The sequence below is a fragment of the Halichoerus grypus genome, chromosome 7, assembly GCF_964656455.1.
Source record: "Halichoerus grypus chromosome 7, mHalGry1.hap1.1, whole genome shotgun sequence".
NCBI classification, from domain to species: Eukaryota; Metazoa; Chordata; class Mammalia; order Carnivora; family Phocidae; genus Halichoerus; species Halichoerus grypus.
In genome coordinates this window covers 119,829,227-119,844,370 of record NC_135718.1, presented here as the reverse complement: position 1 = coordinate 119,844,370, position 15,144 = coordinate 119,829,227, and the positions used below count along the sequence as shown (strand labels likewise).

Here is a 15,144-nt window from a genome sequence, read left to right as displayed (position 1 = left end):
TCTTAGACTCCACGCCTAGTATGGAGCCCGATATGGGGTTCGATCTCATGACCCTGAGATCATTACCTTAGCCAAAATCAAGTCAGACGCTTAACTAACTGAGCCACTCAGGCACCCCTGGGAGGGGTCTAAATGCTTCTTAAGCAAACTTTCAACCCGCCCTATTCTTAGCCCACCCTTCACCCTCCCTTCTAATGGCACTGTTGTCATAATGCCTGAATCTTTGGGGAAGTTCCGCTGTAAATCAAATTATTGTTTAGATTTCCCTTCTGTCACCTTAGAGTTCAGCTTTCTTTGGTCTGCCAAGTCAATCACTGCTTTCTAGCTTTCCAATTTGTGTTACTCACCTCTCGTGCTCTTTGTCCTAATGCATTAATGCTCTAAAAGGACCTTTCCTTTGTTGTTGCTTTAGTAGGGTTTCAGGAGTGATCAGATACAAATGTGTGTGTTCAGTCAGCCATGTTTACTGACAGCCATACTAATGGTTTGCAAAGGCAATTAGGAATTGCTGGCTCTGGCCCAAGGTGACCCCCCCCACCAAATTGAAAAACAGTTTCCAAATCTTCAAAGCCAAGATCTCAGAGCAATGTGGTAATCATAAAAAATAACACAACCTAAAGGTGGGTACCATCAATACTTGATAAAAAAAAGAAAATGAAGTCCAATATCAGAGAAACAGCATGCAGAGAGGCCAGAACCAGGATCTCTCTAACTCCAAGGCCATACTCCACTAAATCACCTACTCCCAAGTTTCAGTGTGTGTCAGAATCACCTGGAGGACATTTGACACAGTTCTGGGCCCTTGACCCCAGAGTTCCTAATTCGGTAGGTCTTGGGTGGGCCCTAGAGAATGGATATCTCTAACAAGTTCCCAGATGATACTTTACTGCTGGGAACTTTGAGAAGCATGGTACTATGATTTTCTATCCTCTTTCACAATTCATGTTTTATTTCAGACTATGTTGTCAAACTCTATGGACATAAATGTTGGTTTTGATTTGTTCTTTATGGCCAAGGCCCATTACATTATTCACCAATTTCTTTTTTTAGAATAGGTTTAGACAGATGAAAAGGAGAGAGTTGCTTTTCTATAAAAAGCCCATTTCCAGGATATAGACTATAATACTTACCCCCTCCCCCTCCTCCTTCCTTTTCCCCTCCCTGTTTCCCACTTCAACTCTACTCCCACCCTGGCTATCCTGCCACCCCCATACCTCATAGATGACAACAGGAAAAACCAAGGAAGCAGAAGCCCTTTCCAAACCCTGCTTTTGAAACAGATAATGCCTCAAATTATATATCTGTTAAGATTATGCCTTACTGCTGCTTATTTTGTTTTAAATTTAATTTAACTTTATTATGTTATGTTAGTCACCATACAACACATCATTAGTTTTTGACGTAGTGATCCATGATTCATTGTTTTCGTATAACACCCAGTGCACCATGCAGTACGTGCCCTCCTTAATACCCATCACCAGGCTAACCCATCCCCCCACCTCCCTCCCCTCTAAAACCCTCAGTTTGTTTCTCAGAGTCCATAGTCTCTCATGGTTCATCTCCCCCTCCGATTTCTCCCCCTTCATTTTTCCCTTCCTTCTCCTAATGTCCTCCATGTTATTCCTTATGTTCCACAAATAAGTGAAACCATATGATAATTGACTTTCTCTGCTTGACTTATTTCACTTAGCATAATCCCTTCCAGTTCCATCCATGTCAATGCAAATGGTGGGTATTCATCCTTTCTGATGGCTGAGTAATATTCCATTGTATATATGGACCACATCTTCTTTATCCATTCATCTGTTGAAGGGCATCTCAGCTCTTTCCACAGTTTGGCTATTGCAGACATTGCTGCTATGAACATTGGGGTGCATATGGCCCTCCTTTTCACTACATCTGTGTCTTTGGGGTAAATACCCAGGAGTGCAATTGCTGGGTCATAGGGTAGCTCTATTTTTAATTTTCTGAGGAACCTCCACACTGTTTTCCAAAGTGGCTGTACCAACTTGCATTTCCCACCAACAGTGTAAGAGGGTTCCCCTTTCTCCACAACCTCTCCAACATTTATTGTTTCTTGCCTTGTCAATTTTTGCCATTCTAACTGGTATAAGGTGGTATCTCAATGTGGTTTTGATTTGAATTTCCCTGATGGCTAATGATGATGAACATTTTTTCATGTGTCTGTTAGCCATTTGTATGTCATCTTCAGAGAAGTGTCTGTTCATGTCTTCTGCCTATTTTTTGAGTTGATTCTTTGTTTTTTGGGTGTTGAGTTTGAGAAGTTCTTTATAGATCTTAGATATCAGTCCTTTGTCTGTAGTATCATTTGCAAATATCTTCTCCCATTCTGTGGGTTGCCTCTTTGTTTTGTTGACTGTTTCCTTTGCTGTGCAGAAGCTTTTTATCTTGATGAAGTCCCGAAAGTTCATTTTTGCTTTTGTTTCACTAGCCTTTGGAGATGTATCTTGAAAGAAGTTGTTGTGGCTGATGTCAAAGAGGTTACTGCCTATGTTCCCCTCTAGGACTGATGGATTCCTGTCTCACATTGAGGTCTTTCATCCATTTTGAGTTTATCTTTGTGTATGGTGTTAGAGAATGGTCGAGTTTCAATCTTCTGTATATAGCTGTCCAATTTTCCCAGCACCATTTATTGAAGAGACTTTTTTCCATTGGATATTTTTTCCTCCTTTATCAAAGATTATTTGACCATAGAGTTGAGGGTCCATATCTGGGCTCTCTATTCTGTTCCATTGGTCTATATGTCTGTTTTTGTGCCAGTACCATGCTGTCTTGGTGATCACTAGAAGTTGGTTCTTTGAAAGAATTAGTAAGATCGATAAACCAATGGCCAGACTTATCCAAAAGAAAAGAGAAAGGACCCAAATTAATGAAATTATGAATGAAAGGGGAGAGATCACGACTAACACCAAGGAAATAGAAACAATTATTAGAAATTATTATCAACAACTATATGCCAATAAATTAAGCAACCTGGAAAAAAAGGATGCCTTCCGGAAACCTATAAACTGCCAAGACTGAAACAGGAAGAAACTGACAACCTGAATAGGCCAATAACCAGTAACGAGATTGAAGCAGTGATCAAAAACCTCCCAAAAAACAACAGTCCAGGGCCTGATAGATTCCCTGGAGAATTCTACCAAACATTCAAAGAAGAAATAATACCTATTCTCCTGAAGCTGTTTCAAAAAGTAGAAACAGAAGGAAAGCTTCCAGACTCATTCTATGAGGCCAGCATTACCTTAATCCCCAAACCAGGCAAAGACCCCAACAAAAAGGAGAATTTCAGACTGATATCCCTGATGAATATGGATTCCAAAATCCTCAACAAAATCCTAGCTAATAGGATCCAACAATACATTAAAAGGATCATCCACCACAACCAAGTGGGATTTATCCCCGGGATGCAAGGGTGGTTCAACATTCACAAATCAATCAATGTGATAGAACACATTAATAAGAGGAGAGAGAAGAACCATATGGTCCTCTCAATTGATGCAGAAAAAGCATTTGACAAAATACAGCATCCTTTCCTGATTAAAATTCTTCAGAGTATAGGGATAGAGGGAACATTCCTCAAGTTCATAAAATCCATCTATGAAAACCCCACAGCGAGTATCATCCTCAGTGGGGAAAAGCTGAGAGCCTTTCCCTTAAGATCAGGAACATGACAAGGATGCCCACTCTCACCACTATCGTTCAACATAGTACTACAAGTCCTAGCAACAGTAATCAGACAACAAAAAGAAATAAAAGGTATTCAAATTGGCAAAGAAGTCCAACTCTCTCTCTTTGCAGACAACATGATACTTTATGTGGAAAACCCAAAAGACCCCACCCCCAAATTACTAGAACTCATCCAGCAATTCAGTAATGTGGCAGGATACAAAATCAATGCACAGAAATCAGTTGCCTCCGTATCTCGAAAGAGAAATTAGAGAAATTATTCCATTTACAATAGCAGAAAAAACCGTAAGATACCTCAGAATAAACCTAACCAAAGAGATAAAGGATCTATACTCTAGGAACTACAGAACACTCATGAAAGAAATTGAAGAAGACAGAAAAAGATGGAAAAATATTCCATGCTCATGGATCGGAAGAATAAACATTGTTAAAATGTCTATGCTGCCCAGAGCAATCTATACCTTCAACGTCATCCTGATCAAAATTCCAATGACATATTTCAAAGTACTGGAACAAACAATCCTAAAATCTGTATGGAATCAGAAAAGACCCCAAATCGCCAAGGAAATGTTGAAAAAGAAAAACTGCTGCTTATTTTAATGAGACTTAATTTCTTCATTTTTTGAAGAGAAAAAGAAAAAAGATTCTTGTTATATGAATTTCCCTTACAATAAAATCACCAGTCTTATGATCCTTAATTCCCCATTAGCCAGCCATCTGATTAGGATGAACTGCTCATTAAGTCATGTGGCTGCACTGGTGGGTTGGAGGTAAAAGTCATTAACACACACAACACTGGCATTCAGAGCTCAAAGCAGCCCAGAGACATCCTTTCACTTCCAAGACATTAATGAGATAGAGCAAGTAGAATCTAAAAAGCCAGAGAAGGAGCTCAGAAATGGAATCTTCTGCTTTCTAGGTCAAGCACAGCCCAGCAAATCCTGAGAGGTGAATTCAGTGACTTCTGCACCCACAGTATTATCTGATAAGGACAGGAAGATGGGGTCTTCTGAGTTATGCCCTCTTGACTTCAAGTTCTGGCTCAACCACTTAGAGCTGTGTGGCCAGAGGCAAATTACCTTGCTGCTCTTTCCCTCCATTTCTGTCAGTCTGCCAAAAAAAGTATCACCTGCTCACTTCCCTGGGTTGTTGGGGGAACGAGATGCTGTGTGAAAGTACCCAGAGTACTCAGTTGGAACAAAGAGATCTTCAATGTTATCGTCTCTTTCAGCTATTGTCCTGGAGTCAAATGTCAAAACACACACATCAGTGGGCATTTCACTAAGACAGCCACCTGGAACAGGAGCCTGAATGGCAACTATTATCTTTTAGTTGCATAGATAGACTCAAAATTTATCATAATAGGAAAATCCTGCAGTCCAGAGAGAGGTTTTAAACCAAGCTCATCCTGCAAAAACCGGGGCCTGCAAAGGAATCTCTAAAATCCATAAAGGCTAAGAACTTTGACACATCAGCTGAAATACTGACTATGTGGTGATTCTGAATGAAGCTACTCCTAGATTGGGAAGGATTGAAGAATAAATGGAAGCATGCAAGAAGGCAGAGGGGACTTAAGTCCTTGTTCCGTGTCATCTGGCCCACATGACCGCAACACATCTCATTTTGTTCATGTAGTATTTTTGGTCTTTGCTGCTGTAAGTGCTCATGCTTATCGTGATGTGATAATGATGAGTGGGTGTGAGGATAAGGTTTATATTGGCATGGTAACTGGCAACTAACTTTTAAAATCTTATTTCTTGTGTCTTGAAATCCATAGCTATGGATCTATCTCATTGTCTGGAAAGAAATGAGTAGTAACAAGGGGAAGATAAAAAAGTAACTACTAGGTGTCATGCTATAGTAGATCAACGCAGAGTAGGAGAACTCTGTACTTTGGAAACAAAAAGTTACAATTTGGAAATGTGGTTTCACTACCAACGCCAGGATAATCATTCCTCCTCTAAATATCTTCATATAGACTAGAGTTAATAATTACCTTATAGTTTTTATTTTTTAGTAAGTGGGATAATGTATATAAAATGCTTATCAGAGTACCTGGTACATAATAAAATGCTCAATAAATATAACAATAATTAACAGCAGGGTGGTTAAGGACCATCTCTAGAGTCATCATTCCTGGAAACATTCCTTCACTAACTTAGATCATCTGATGTCTTAATTCAACAAACATTAACTGAATACTCAGGCATGTCATGCTCTATGCTGGGAAGCAACATGGTGTAGTGAAAATAACTTGGTCCCGGAAAGGAAAGAACCCTATTGGCCCTGCCACTGTTAGGGAGCAAGAATTTCTGTTCCCTTCAAGGGTTCTTTCTAGCTGGACTAAGAATCAAATTGACATGAGACAGATTAACAAGAGAAAATCAAATTCAAGAGCATATATACAGGGAATCCACCCAGACATGGCAATTCCAAAGACAGGTAAAATGAGGTCTGTATGTCATCCTGAACTAAGAAGAGGGGCAGGTGTCTGGGACTTCAGAGGAAAGGAAAGCACTTCACAGGGCAGTAAGAAGAGCAGATATTTGGTATGTTTGCCCTGCCATACAGATGGGTCACTCAGATAAAATTTATCTCTACTAATAACCCTTATTCTGAGATTCTTCTATGGAGTTAAGGGAAGGGCAAGAGTTTCTCTTGAGCCCACAGGGTGTTGATTGTCATCAGCTCAAAATAATCTTCATGCCAAAGTGGCTCATCTTCGGGCGTCCTGCCCTTGGCCCCTACACCACGAATTCAAGTCATAAGAGCCTCAGTTTCCTCATTTATGAGAGAAAGAACATAATCTCCACCTCTCAGGATTTCTGTGAAGATTCAATGAATTAACATGATGAATGCTAACCACAGTGCTGGCATGGGATAGATCCAAAATAAATCTTAGTTTTCTTTCTTGACTCACCTAGTGTTAACATCCCTCCATTCAACACCCTGAGACTCAGGTGCCCTCAGCTGTTGGCTTTGAGTGGGTACCTCCTACTGTGGTATGTAGGCTTGTGCTTTTCTTGAAACAGAAGACTTTCTGGAGTGCAGGAAATATGGTGGTCATTTCAGGGACATCTTTCTTCCTCTGCATTCAGTGGGTGCTCAGTAAGTGCTGTTCGCTAACTGTTGAAGAGACTGTCCCAAAGAGAGAGTTCAGGTTCAACTGTACAAGGTTTACAATGTGGGTGGGCTTTTTCCACACCCCACAACCATTTCTCCGACACCCGCTGGGTGTCCTACAATTCAACTCCATTCTGAGACCCTCTGCTAGAGGCAGCATCAGATTCCACAGGTTCAGGGCTCAGCCCCACAAGACTGCCCCCACTTAAGATGCCATTTGCAAGTCCAGATGGCTACTTGTACTTCCTACGATGGTTCCCATGAACCCCTCCTTGGGTTCAATTAATTTGCTAGAGGAGCTCACAGAACTCAGGAAACCTGTTTACTCACTAGATTCCTGGGTGATTACAAAGGATATTAAAGGATAGGAGTCAACAGCCAGATGAAGAGATACACAGGACAACGCCCTGAACAAAGGAGTGTCTGTCCTCCTGGAGTTTGGGGCCTGGCATGGCACTTGGAAGCGTTCTGGTTCACCAACCTGGAAGGTCTCCAAGCCCTCCCCTTTTGGGTTCTTATGGAGGCTTCGTTACATAGGCATGACAATTGATTAAATTATTGGCCATTGGTGAATGGAGTCCGCTCTTCCCTCCCAGGAGGCTGGGGGTGGAGGAGGAGGGGGGGCCTGAAAGTTCCAACCCTCTAGTCACATGATTGGCTCTCCTGGTAACCAGCCCAGATCCTTAGGTGCCTCCAAAAGTCACTTCATTCATACAACAAGAGACACCTTTATTGCTGTCGGCACAGGAAATTCCAGGGGTTTTAGGAGCTCTGTGCCAGAAACAGGGAGGAAAACCAAACATATATTTACTATTACAAATCATAATATCACACAAAGGCTTCACAACATGGTCTCAAACCAGGAACATCACTTGCTTGGGCAGTTGGTAGAAATGCAAATTCTCACGCCCACTCCAAATCTACTGGATCCAAATCTCTGGGGGTGAGACCCAGGAATTTGTATTTCTTCAAACTCTCCAGGTGATTTTGAGGCATCTTCCAGTTTGAGAAACACTGCTTTATACCACAGGGATCCCCACTATTTCCCTAATAAGTTAATAAGTATAATGCTCTATTCCAAGGGAGGAGGATGGTTGGAGGGGGAAAAATACTGGGCCATATTGAGGAAGCAGGACGAGGCCAAGAAGGCAGCTAACCTTACCCTACTAGACAGAACAATGACAGTGAAGCCAGGAGAGAATGAGGGAATGATCCCACAGGTCAGTGGTACCGTGATGCAGGGGACACCGATATGAACGACTCGCTCCACTCCAAACGTCCTACCGGCACTGTGTTCTCATTTCTCCCCAAGCTGGACAGCTATTGCCCTGAGCACAGAAAGTGCCCCCGAAATCAGGGAATATAAAACACTCATACATTCCCTACTTTATAACAAGAAAAGCCTGAAAACTCTCACTTAATATCTTGCTAAGAATAGCCCAAATTCTTATACCACGCTGAAACTCTGCTGTGTTGGTGAATGTCACTTAACAAGCAAAATTCTTACAGGAGAGACAGAAGGTTATTTTCAGCTATTTCTCATCTGTCGAATAAGACAACAGCTCCCACTCCACGGTAACCCATTAACCAGGCAGTCTGTGCCATCTCATTTCAACCAGTGTTTTAATAGCACCACAGATAAAAGCACAGCAATTTCCACAGGCAATTACCTCTGCAAATGAATCAAGAAGGTCAGACACAGGTTGGAAAGGTCTCCAAATAATTTGCTACTTTCACTTATTTTGTGCTTGCTGAGTTTCTGATTGCAAAGGGACAAACACTTAGTTACCGTTATACCTGGCTAAAAAGGTAGACTGGCTTGCAGGTTTTCCAACCTAGGTCTTACTTGACATCATAATGAGAGTCCTAAGTTTATATTTTGCCAATATGAGTCATCAAAGAGAATCTAATTAACAAAGCCACTTAAAATGACACATAATTTTTAAAGCCATTTAAACAGGTATGTTAACTTTAACTGGGCGCATTTTCCCATATAGTTATAACTCCTAAAGTTATAAGCTCTCAGAAAGTTCAAGTTTTGTTTTTTCTTCTACATCTCAAAACAACTACAAAAAAGAAAAGAAATTTTTTTTCAAAAGGCACTACCATCACCATGGTGAATTAAATTGGAACAGCACAATGATTTCACAAAATGTCTTTTAAAGAAATACCTCTTCCAATAATAGTAATAGAAATTAAAATCACTTTCTCCCCTGTTGACAACTCTGATCTTGGCACTTCAGCGTCTGGTGATTTTCCTCCTTGAACGACCCGCAGTGTTCGTTTTTCAAAGACAGTGCTAGAATTATATGGTTGCTAAGTGACACCTTAGGTCATAGTGCATCTCTCCACATTGCCTCCAAAGTAATAATTACCCCCGAATAATCATGCCCTACCCAGCTTTCCACTACACAGGATGCCGAGGAGTAGAGCGAATCGTAAACTCTCATACTGGACAGAGCTTTCCTTCTTTCGTGAGTCAGTGGTCCTCATCCTGACTCTGCTGTCCATCAGCCGTAAGCCAAGTGACTTCACCCCTTTGTGCCCAGGAGGCCCAAATAAAAAAGGAATAAAAACAGTGATAATAACAAATGGAACTTGTACAGCTTTTAGGATGTGCAAATCACTGTTCTAATCATTTTGCATACACGATTTATTTATCTTAATGGTAGATACCATTATTATCTTCCTCTTACTGATGCATCTGAGTCAAGAGTGTTTAAGTGACTTGCCCAGAGTCACACAGCTGGTAAGTGGCAGATGGAGGATTCACATGCAGGCAGGCTGACTTGGGAGCCCGCCCCACCACGGCACCAGACGCCTCTCTCTCTTTTTTTTTTTCTAATTTAATTTTATTTTGTTATGTTAATCACTGTACATCACACCAGCCAGACGCCTCTCTTAAACACACGTCTACTGTGTGCCAGCTTCAGTGCCTCAAATGCACTGACTCATTTAAATCTCTTAACAGCCCTATGAGGAAGGGACGAGCGTGAGCCTTATTTGCAGATGGGCCACAGAGAGGTTAAGCAACTTGGCTAAGGTCACACAGCCTTTTTTTTTTTTTTTTTTTTGCGGTTTAGGTTTTATTTCAAATTCATAAACTGAACTCTGCAATCCAGCTAGACCTGGGGATAAGGAACCATGGAGCCCACAGAACTGCAGCGAAAGCACAGAGATTCTGGGGTATTTCGAGCAGGTGGGGATGGAGGGGTGCTCTCCTGAGTTACAGAAGGAATGGTCTGGTAGTTAAGGTAAAACACAAGTCAGATTTATTAGATCTGTCCACAGTCAGCCATGGTGATCTTCTTGCTGGTCTTGCCATTCCTGGACCCAAGCGTTCCATGGCCTCCACGATGTTCATGCCCTCTTTGACCTTGCCGAAGACCACATGCTTGCCATCCAACCGCTCGGTCTCGGCAGTGCAGATGAAGAACTGGGAACCATTTGTGTTGGACCCAGCATTGGCCATGGACAGGATGCCAGGAACCGTGTGCTTCAGGATGAAATTCTCATCATCAAACTTCTCCCCATAGATGGACTTGCCTCCAGTGCCGTTATGGCGTGTGAAGCTCCCACCCTGGCACATAAAACCCAGAATAATCCTGTGAAAGCAGAAATCCTTTCTCCCTAGTGCTCAGGGCACGGATTCAAACCCAGCCCATGCCTTGAACATTTATACCACGGTTTCTCAGCCTCATCACGGTTGATATTTTGGGCCAGCTAATTATTTGCTGTGGGAAACTTTTTTTTTTTATGTTAAGATTTGATTTACAAGCCTTCTTTGTTGTACAGAAAGTAAAAATGCTGTTACAGTCTTGATGTAACTAGCAGCCACTGACGGTTGACTCACCAACCACAACGACCCATGCTCAGCAAGAGTCTTACACGAGAACCTAACAGCACTTACAATTTTGTTGGAGTGAAATCCCCAAGCTGATGGTGGATTTTGAAGAGGGACCAAATGGAGAAAGGCAGAATGTCACAGGAACTATTCTTTGGCTCTCTGGGTGGGTGGTGTCCTGTGGTTGGTATCACAGATACCCTTTATTACTATTATTACCTTTATTACTATTATTATTTAAACGGCTACCAGTGAGCAGTCCAACCGATACTGAGCAGTCCTTTCTCTGCAGGTTATTTTGGTCTTAATCATCAATTTTTCTCCTTCATCATCAATTTTTCTTTTCCTCTTTTACCTTCCTCTTCTTCCTCTTCATCCCCTTATCTTCATCACCTTGTCCATCGTGTCCAAATTCTTCTTCCTCCCCACTGACTTCACCTTCATCCTTCCCCCTTTCACACCTTCTTCTTCCTCTTCATCTTCTTGGTTATCAAACTCCTCCCCCTCCTCACCATCCTCATCCTCATCTTCTCCTTCGCCTGGTTCTTCTTGGTGCACACCATTCACCTGGGCATCTGAACCAGGGGCTTCTTGATCCTCTTGGCCCTAGCCATCCAGGTAGGTCAGCCAGGGAAGACGCTCTCTCCACAGTCATTCAGACTAGTAACCTCACAGTTAAACAGGTCCAGGCTTTTCAGACATTCCCACTTTTTCAAAGATTCCAAGGTGCTGATATTTTGCAGTAGAATGCACTGAAGTTCAGATGTGTGAGATTTGAAAGGTTTTCTGCTAACCTGTCCAGAACTCCAAAGATGCTATTGTCACCGAGCTCAAGCTTTTTCAATGTAGGTAGCTGGGGGAGATGTGAAACTGAGATCAAGCCTGCATTTATGAAATTGAGCAACTCTAAGTTCACAAATTCAGTGTTCAGTCCGCAATTTTTCCATCATCTGATCTGCAGTTGTCCGGGACAAGTTTTCCAACAGCGGCCGGAGTCGGGTTCCTCAGCCCCTGGTGGAGCCTCCTCTTCATGTCCATGGTTCCCTCTTCCCCACTCTTCAAACTTCACTTTCCACGGAGGGGCGGAGGGGTGACGGCAACCGGGCCTGCGCGGGGAGGGCCCTCGGACGGTCTGGGCGGCGGGCAGGCGAGCGGAGTCCCTAGAGCCAAGTGACTCCCGCGAGTCCGCGGAGGGAAGGGGGCGGGAGCGCAGCGCTGGTCTCACTACCGCCGCCCCCGGCCGCGGGCCGCACTGCGCAAATATGTGGGGGCAGCTCGGCTGGCTGGGCTTGGCAGGCTGCTGCCTTCCCTTGAAAAAATAAATCTGCCAAATGAGGGAGTCAGACAAGAAAAAGGACTGCATGGGATCTAAAGTCCCTCTGATCTCCAAGAAATGACTATGATTATGAATTATGATTATGGAATTAGATAGAAAAATTGAAGTGAATGATCATACACCAGGTCTATTCATGATGATAAAAACTTGGCCTTTCTCATCTTCTTAAACAGATAGAAAGACAATTTTCAGCCTAATGGTGATGTCCATAATTGACTTTAAGGGCTTCTTATAAACCCAGATAACTGTCTCCCGCAAAGATTTTGATCAGGTAGAAATAATTTTCTTGCCATAACCCACACCATGAGTCTCAGCTGCTTCCCTCCCACTAAATCTGACACATCATAGCAGTCTGAGCTCTGGAGTCACGCTGACTGAAGGGTTAAATACTAGCTCTGCTACTTATTTGCTGTGTGACTTTGGGCAAAGCACTTGATCTCTCTGAGCTCCATTTTCCCCATCTGTACAAATAGGGGATAATACCATACTCGGGGAGGATTAAACGTGATGATCTAGAGGAAGTGCTCCAATGTAGTACATGCTCAACACATGTCAGTTGTTGCTATGTTATTATTATTCAAGACCCAACTCAAAACAAAACATAACTCTTCCAGAAGCCTCCCAGAACTATCACATCTAACTACCCCCCACTTCTGCTCCTCAGTGTAACTCATGTGTGACATCAACAATCCCCAGATGGGTCCTACGTACCTGGAACCATCATGACCATGATTCTCAATCAGGGGGCATATTACAATTATCAAAATAGCTTTTTTTAAAATTATATTTTCCTGGGTTTAGTTATACTCAGGGGTGAAGAGGGTTGAGAAGAGGGTGAGCAAGTAGATTTTTTAAAACTCCCCATGATTCTTATAGGCACCATTATCTCATCCCCATCGGTGAGCCTCTAAATTATGTGAGTAACCACTGGATGCCTTTTTTAAAAAAAGTCTGGTTATGTTCAACTATTCTAAAAATGTTTAAGGAAAGGAATATGATGCCTTTATGAAACAGATTATAAAAGAACAAGCTTAGCCAAGAAGCACTTAATGCTAACCGGGTACTGATGATTTAAAAAAATAAAAGAGGGGGTGTAGTTAATTGAAGAAACTAGTAACTTTTGAACTTTTTGCTAGTTGAAAAGAAATAATCATAGGCTAGATTTGGATTTTACAGAGACTAGGGAAAAAAATGCAGCCTTGACTTTTTTTTCTCTTTTCTCACTTGAAAGAGGAAAGATTAAGAAATAGTATGTAGAGAAAAAGGTAATTTTAGGCCTTGAAATTAGCAAGGTCAATATTTTTCATGAAGAGAGATGGCTAAGGGGGGCTGGCCAAATGTCAGGAGGAAGAAACAGAGCCTTCATCAGGTTTTTGAGCAGCCAAGCCATGAGTGTCTGCCATGACACTTTGGACAAGCCAAGGGCCCTGGGATTCCTGCCCTGAATCACTGGGGCTGCAAGACAGTCAAGGTTACCCTGAGGGGAGAAAGAAAAATAAAAATTAAGCTAAGCGGTGCTGGATATGTTGAGTTTAGGGAAGGAAAAAACCAACATTCAACTTGTATTGATAAGATATGTACATATCTTGATAAACTGGTCCAAAAAAATAGCAATCAGAAATTATTGGATTCTATTCTTCTGTTGACAGTATTGTTAATAGAAAAGGTCCAAGTGGTAAATTTCCTGCAGATTTCTGATTCAGTTTCACCACACCATTACCACTGAACAGTTGACTTCATGGTAGCTATCAGGGACTGTAAGAACAGTGCTCATAAAAACATAATCAGCCTTGAGATAAGCAGAAGAAACTCTCCCCAGAGAATTCTCCTGGAGGGGCAATGCTGAGGGTAGAAGGAAGCATGTGGGAAGGTGTTCCAGACAAGAGAAAATATCTCCAAATGTGCAGAAGAGATAAGGACAACGTGGGCTAGGGGACAAGTGAGGTTATTTAGCTGTGATATTAAGTATATGGAAACAAAGTCTGCATTTAACTGATCCCATTTGGGGAACTGAGTGAAGAAAGCCCTCCTGCGTGAGAAGATGCCAGAACTTAGCCTTGAATTATTCTGGTAAATGAAGGAGTGAGGGTAAATGGAAAATTCCAGGCAAAGGGAATAGTATGGCCAAGCCCGGATGGTTGAGAGAACAAGTCTTGTCTGAGGAACTGCAAGTCTCTCAGTATAGCTGGTTCCTACAATTCAAGGATGGTGGTGGGGTGACCCTAAGAGAGGAAGCTGGCATGTGACAAGACCCACATCATGAAAGGCATTCTTAGGTTTTATCCTACAGGCAGTGGAGCTCCTTATTTATACCTGGTATCTCCACCCTTGGGCTCAGGACAGACATAGCAACCCCAACCAGCATCCCAAGATGCAGAATTTGTTCTGCTCACAGGTTCCTGGGGAAGGATCAGAGCAGCCCACCAACTGGGTTGCTCATTCTGACAGCTGGCTAAGGCCAAGGGAGACACCAACCATCTCGATATTTATGAGTGATCCACTGGTACCACCATACATTTCAAACTGCTAATTTGGTTTGCCAAGATGTGGTATCAGATTGATATTACATTAGTTCTGATACAAAATGCTGGCTAGTAAAAGTTTTCAAATTGCCATAGCTTCTGTAGTTTTTGAAATAGTTTCCAACCTAATTCAGCACACAGGGAGGAGTTTCAGAAAGATGTTTGCACTGAGTGAGGTCTACAATCTACACCTGTAAATGGAAGACCAGAAGTAGACTCTCATCCAGCGTATACACAGGGGCAGAGATGCTGATTCCATGACAGCCCTCTATTTCTCTTCTAAAACTTAGATTTCAGCTCCACTCAGAGAGGCTTTTCTGAGCCAACCAACCTTCTGGATGCCTCCCTAAACCTAAAAGGAGGGATGCAGAGCACCTGAAAAGTGGCAGGCTTGGTTGGTCCTGGGAAGGTCACTGTGACATTGCCATGGATAAGAAGAGGAAAAGGAAATTCTGAGGGGCCCACAGTTATAGAAAGAGCAGAAAAATTGTCTCTACTCTGCCCTGAGAGGCATGATTGAAACCCTGGGTTGCTCCCCCTTTCTCTGGGGGAGAAAGCAGAACAGCCTCTGAGGGGAAGGAGTATTTTACCTCTGACATTTAGAAGTACCA

General features: G+C 42.4%; 1 protein-coding gene and 2 pseudogenes across 4 annotated transcripts in view; all 3 read right to left on the bottom strand.

The window, feature by feature from the left end:
• The window catches only part of KCNH1 (potassium voltage-gated channel subfamily H member 1), a 366,381-nt gene that overhangs the window by 126,372 nt on the left and 224,865 nt on the right, over positions 1-15,144 (bottom strand). The gene's annotated exons all lie outside the window — the stretch shown is intronic.
• LOC118537950 (peptidyl-prolyl cis-trans isomerase A pseudogene) lies at positions 9,886-10,445 on the bottom strand (annotated as a pseudogene).
• On the bottom strand, positions 10,913-11,713 carry LOC144378800 (acidic leucine-rich nuclear phosphoprotein 32 family member B pseudogene; annotated as a pseudogene).